General features: G+C 46.5%; 1 long non-coding RNA gene across 1 annotated transcript; it reads right to left on the reverse strand.

The window, feature by feature from the left end:
- Positions 1 to 4,626: 4,626 nt before the first annotated feature.
- Positions 4,627 to 5,833, reverse strand: LOC308485182. The gene is made up of 2 exons (XR_013990456.1): positions 5,648 to 5,833; positions 4,627 to 4,941 (listed from the first exon to the last, which is right to left on the reverse strand). It is a non-coding gene; the product is annotated as an uncharacterized lncRNA (long non-coding RNA).
- Between the last annotated feature and the right edge of the window lie 379 nt (positions 5,834 to 6,212).

Genomic DNA, 6,212 nt, shown 5'->3' on the forward strand with positions numbered 1-6,212 from the left:
ATAATTATAGCCTTGGGGTGAAATTGCATTAGACGCAACCACCAGCATACCCTGGTCTCTCCCTCCCTCCCATTTAAAGATATGATTAATTAACAACAGACACTCCTGAAAATGGGTTCCCAGTTCATGTTGTTTAGCAAAATAATGTCCTCATCTTAAAAAACACTTTACAATTGCAGTCAAAAACATAGCTATTAAGACACTTTCCCCCATCCTGACCCCCCCCACACACCTTGGTTTTAACTGCATTATTATTATTATTATTATTATTATTATTATTATTGAAAGTGGTGAGGCTACATTTCTATGTACCCTTCCTCAGAAAGAAGTCCCATGGAGATGATTCAGATTCACTTTCAAGAAACGATGGTTTGGCGCATGAAAGAAAATGCCACAGAAGTACAGTGGTACCTCAGGATGTGAATGGGATCTGTTCCGGAGCCCCGTTCACATCCTGACTAGAACGTAAGACGCAATGGTGCGTCTGTGCAGGTCGTGTTTTGCCGCTTCCGCGCATTATGTCATTTTGAGCATCTGCGCATGCGCGAGCAGCAAAACCCAGAAGTAACATGCTCCATTACTTCCGGGTTGCCGCGGAGCGCAACCTGAAAGCGCTCAACCTGAAGCACATTCAACCCGAGGTATGACTGTATGACTCTCCAAGGGACAGTGGGAGAGTCAGGACTCAGGAGAAGATATTCCTGGTAAAAATAATTGTTCTGTGTGCAGATTAGATGTGATGGAGGGCAGCTAAGGAGCAGATGTGATGGAAGGCAGCTAAGGAGCATCGCCACTTGAGAGGAGCAGGTAGAAGATGAAGGCAAGAGGCCTCTCTGCTTGAGGTCTTGGAGAGACCCTGCCAGGTCGAGAAGACAGGGAAGCTCTCATGTGCCTGAGGGTCATCCTGCTTATGCTGATGAGGAGTGGCCCCAAACTCTGTCCGGATGGTGTCCCTGATGACAATATTGAGCATGATGGACCATTGACATATACACAAGGGTCCTCCAGATGTTATGGATGACAACCTTGGACTCTCCAGATATTATTGGACTGCCATAGTCACCAACGGGTGTATGGGGTGTTAGGAGGGGGGTAGTGGGGGACCTGTCCTGCTCCTTCTGGGGTAGTTTGTCCACCTTTGGTCCCCACCCTGCACTCAGCTCTCACCTGTGGCTCCTAGAAGCTGTCAGCATGTGACAGCGGCCACACGCCAGGAAACAGCTTTGACTGGTTGGCTCAATCTGGTGAGGGTAGGGTCTCAAGCCTTCAATGAGTTAGGGACTCCTGCAAGCAAAGACAAAATCCGAAGGATTGAGCAGATGAGACCAATAGTGGGTCCAATTGTTTGGAAGGCGGTTTCTGCACGTGCTGTAGAGGGGGCAGGAGATGGGGCTCATCAACCTTGGAAGGTAGCCCATCTAGGAGAAGAGAAACTCTGACCTTAAACCTCTGCTACCTTGTGGGATACATTTAGGAGAAGAAAAGGCTAAGGAGTACAGTGATAACTTGGGCTAAGTACTTAATTCGCTCCGGAGGTCCGTTCTTAACCTGGAACTGTTCTTCACCTGAAGCACCACTTTAGCTAATGGGGCCTCCTGCTGCCACCGCGCCGCCGGAGCACGATTTCTGTTCTCATCCTGAAGCAAAGTTCTTAACCTGAGGTGCTATTTCTGGGTTAGCGGAGTCTGTAACCTGAAGCGTATGTAACCTGATGCATATGTAACCTGAGGTACCACTGTACATCCTACACAAATCTGGAATGAAGTCCCTAAGACAGTTGGACGATACTTTGTAGGCCTCCTTCCGGCAACTCCTGCGCCCAAGTTGGTGCCGAACGTATCGTTCTGCTTTCCTTTGGACCACATTGGCGAGGCTGGGGGGGGGGGGTCTTGTCATCTGGGCAGCCCAGGACCTCCATACACACTGCCCAGGTTTGCACCCTGAGGGAGGTCACTTTAGTGATGCTAATGTAGCGGTTTGACTTCACCCCCAGACGCGCACTCCATTGTTCCTCGAGACACATGGATCTGGAGAGCCACAGGCTCCCAGTTTCTGCTCCAGGGGCATGGTTTGAACCCCAACTCAGCTCACTGGGTGGGCTTAAACCAGTCACTGTCTCCCAGCCTAATCTACCCCAATGGGAAGATAATATGGAGAGGGAAGAGAACCATGTTTGCCACCTTGAGCTGCCTGGAAGAAATGTGACTTAGAAATGTTAGGTAAAGGTAAAGGGACCCCTGACCATTAGGTCCAGTCGTGGCCGACTCTGGGGTTGCGGCGCTCATCTTGCTTTACTGGCCGAGGGAGCCGGCATACAGCTTCCGGGTCATGTGGCCAGCATGACTAAGCCACTTCTGGCGAACCAGAGCAGCACACGGAAACGCCGTTTACCTTACTGCCCGAGTGGTACCTATTTATCTACTTGCACTTTGAGGTGCTTTCGAACTGCTAGGTTGGCAGGAGCAGGGACCGAGCAATGGGAGCTCACCCTGTCGCGGGGATTCGAACCGCCAACCTTCTGATCGGCAAGTCCTAGGCTCTGTGGTTTAACCCACAGCATCACCCACGTCCCATTTATAAATTTTACAATAATAAAAAAAAGCAAACACAAGGCAGCTGGATTCCACCATTGGTATACAGTGGTACCTTAGGTTAAGTACTTAATTCATTCAGGAGGTCCAAACTTAACCAGAAACTGTTCTTAACCTGAAGCACCACTTTATCTAATGGGGCCTCCTGCTGCTGCCACGCCACCGGAGCACAATTTCTGTTCTTATCATGAAGCAAAGTTCTTAACCCAAGGTACTATTTCTGGGTTAGTGGAGTCTGTAACCTGAAGCGTATGTAACCTGAAGCATATGTAACCCGAGGTACCACTGTATGCTTTATTTGTGCTTCCACTGCAATTTTTTAGTTCATCACTTTTGGGCAGAGAAAATAAAAATGTGGACCTAATGCTAGTGGCCCTCCATTTCTTGAAGAGGCATTTCCCAGCTCGGGAAATAAATAGCTCCTTAGTTACCCTTGCTTCTTGCTACTATCGCCATGGACAGAACAGAATAAATCTGGGGCTCAGCGCTGATTATAAATCGAATTTAAAACACGCGCCTTTTGAATCTGCATCGCATCAAGGGAGGCTCCCGCGCTGATTAATCGATCCATTCCTTCATCCCACATAAAGAGGGAGATGTGTTGTTGGGGATAGCGACTTCTTAAGGAGATCCGGGTCAGATCTCAAAGGAACAGCCAAAGACTTGAAGAGGATCAATGCGCAATTGGGACGAATGTCAGTAGGATTTGGTGTTTATACCAAAGCAGACGTCCGCCTTTTCTGAGAGGTGGTATTGATCTACTCGCATGCCCGATGATGAAAGGAAATGATAAAACCCTGTATCCTAATTTTCATCTCTTTCCATTTTCTCTACAGATCAGAGAAATTATACCGTCACTTTGTGTACAGCTAGCTATAGAGCAAAATCGCGAGCAAATGAAAAGATCGTATGTGCTTGCAATCCTATACGCGCTGATGTGGGAATAAGAAGTCCCTTAAAAATCAACTGGGTTTACTTCGGAGGAAGCACACAATAGATTGGGCAGCAAGCTTACAAATGTAGTGTTTATTCAGATGAAAATCCCACAGCGGTCAATGTGACCTTATTCTCAGCTCAGGTTTACATCATATATACCTGAACGTAAATTTCCATGATTTCAATAGCTTCAACGGGCTTAAAAGTGGAGAGGGATAGAGAATAATCACCGAAGAGGGGAAAAAATGGCAATTTTATTAGTGGTTTCAAAGACGTTCGGTTGCTCTGGTTTGCTCCAGTATTTACATTTAGGCTGCATTCCTGCACAAAGTTCCCTGAGAGTAAATCCCGGTGAGCTCAGTGGGACTTACTTCTTAGTAGACCTTCAGAGGATCACCTTATTAAATGCCATTTCTCTCAGATTTTCCTATAACTACCCACCCACCCGCTTTTGTGGGGCTTCCTTTCCCTTCCTATGAACCTCAAAGATCTTCTCGACAACAATTGCCCATCTATTTAGCTCCGTGCGGCGCCCCTGCAACAAATCAAAATGGAGGTGGTATTGTTATAGGATCTAACCACTGGTACCAGAGCCTCGCACTCTTATGGTATATTTCTATATTTATAGCGCATCTCGATTTTGAATAACAGTCAGGTCGTCCGAGTTTCCGATCGCTTTCCAACTCCTGCGCGCCGATAATCAGACTCACGTCCATTTTACATGTTATTTGCTTATGAACATTTTGCAGAACGGATCCTGCTCCTGCAGGTTGCTGCATGTCTCCGCTCAGCCGCTAGAGGGCACCGCTCGCCTCTCTTCCGGGCTGTGACTTGATCAAGGCAGAAGCCCCAGATAATTAGTTTTAGGTATAAAATATTCGATCATGGAAATATTCTTTGCCTTATCCTAGGATAGGGAGCCTGTAATATATGTTAAAACGGTTAATTTTTTTATTATCTCTCCGAATTGTTTTACCAGCCCTGGCCCCCCAAATTATTGTAGCATCCACTGAAAATGCAGGCAATGTAAGCAAATGTTAAATCTAATTTTTTCCTGTGCAAAACCTAATTAGCCATTAAAAAAAAGAGAGAGAGAAGGTTAACGCCAGCGCCTGAGACGGTTTTTGTTTAATAATCCTATTACTGACGGCTCATCATGTATAAAATGGTGCTGTAGGATGCAAAATTTTCCACTTGTTTGTGGGGAGAAATGTATAAGCGCAGGAGGCAGGCCGGGGCGCGATGGAAGGCAGGCAGGCACACGCCTCAAATGTAAGTAGTCGTCTTCTCCTCCTCGCATCCTCTGCTCTTATCGCAGTCAAAATAGAAATGTTGTCTCTGCTCCGGGAGAAGTTATCTCCAGATATCCTGCCAGGAACCGCTGTCGGGTCTTTGGGTCGTGGTTGCTGTTTCCCTGCAGAGAGTAAAAGGCGATACCTTGGAGAATTAGAGCGGTTTCTCTTCGAGGTTGTTTTCCCCCCTGGAAAGGGGACTAAATGATGCGCATCTCCATCTCTCTGCCCTGCACCCCACCCAGCGCCAAGACTAGAATTCATTGCCCTCTCCTCTGATCGGCGCAAAGCTGCAGCGATCCAGAGTTTTTAAGGCTGCGATCCTTTAGTTTCAGGGGAGTCGGCGGGGCTTGCTAAAGAGTAAGCTGTCGTGCTTTGGGGAATTTAGCTTTCCAGTTCCCAGCGACTGGCAACAGCGAGCTTTCTTTTTTTAAGATAACAACAACCATAATATTTATTAAATATTTTCTGGGGTTACAAAAGTAGGTGCATGGTCTGTATTTTCAGGTCGTATTCTCTACAGATCAGTTACATTCGATGTGAGACACTGAGCTTTTTAAAAACAAAAAAAACACCCTGTATCTTTTCAAGCCGCCTCAAGTCTATCCAACCTGATGAGTTCAGTACTTTAGGGAGGGGTCTCCCCCCCAAAAAAAATTAGATCTCTTTTAAAATTCCATAACCAAGATCCCGAGCAACCGAAAAGAGATTCGTTCCCCTAAAAAGCCCAGTAACGGATAGGCAGCCCGCTTGATATTTTGTAAAAAAATAATAATCTGGGGGTGTGGGAGAATAGAAGGGGACCTGGATAGTTACTTACTTACTTACTTAGTTATTTTTGAAAGAGGGGTTTGCAAGGATAATTGAAGCGGGAGTTGGCAGCAGGTTTCGTTTTCCAGGGAAATTGTCCGGAGATCCATTGTACCTCCACCACTTTTTGCCCCGCGGAATGCGAGGTAGCGAAGGATAACCAAAGCGCGTTAGCGGCGGCCAGACTCCCGCCTCCCCCGCAGACAAAAGACAAAAGACATTCCATCCGATTGTTACGTCCGCAAACAAACGCGGCGTGATCATTAGGGAGGGAAATTCCTGACAGATCGCCCTGTGTTTCTCTCCCTCCCCCCCCCCCCGAAGTTGACCCGGCTCCGTGTTTAAGAAAAAGGTTTTGGGTTTTTTTTTTTTAACAATGCAGACATGCCGGCCTAGATTTTATTTTATTTTATTTTATTTTATTTTATTTTATTTTATTTTATTTTATTTTATTTTATTTTATTTTCGCCTTCCTGCGGCCAGATCCTAAGCGCATTATAGCGAAGCGCGCGCATGGCTTTATTCGTTTATTTTAAGCTCCCTGAAAAATCCCTTTGGCTGAACTTCTCTTCCGCGCATTCTC

This window comes from Podarcis pityusensis (genome assembly GCF_964106645.2).
Source record: "Podarcis pityusensis genome assembly, chromosome: 9".
NCBI lineage: Eukaryota > Metazoa > Chordata > Lepidosauria > Squamata > Lacertidae > Podarcis > Podarcis pityusensis.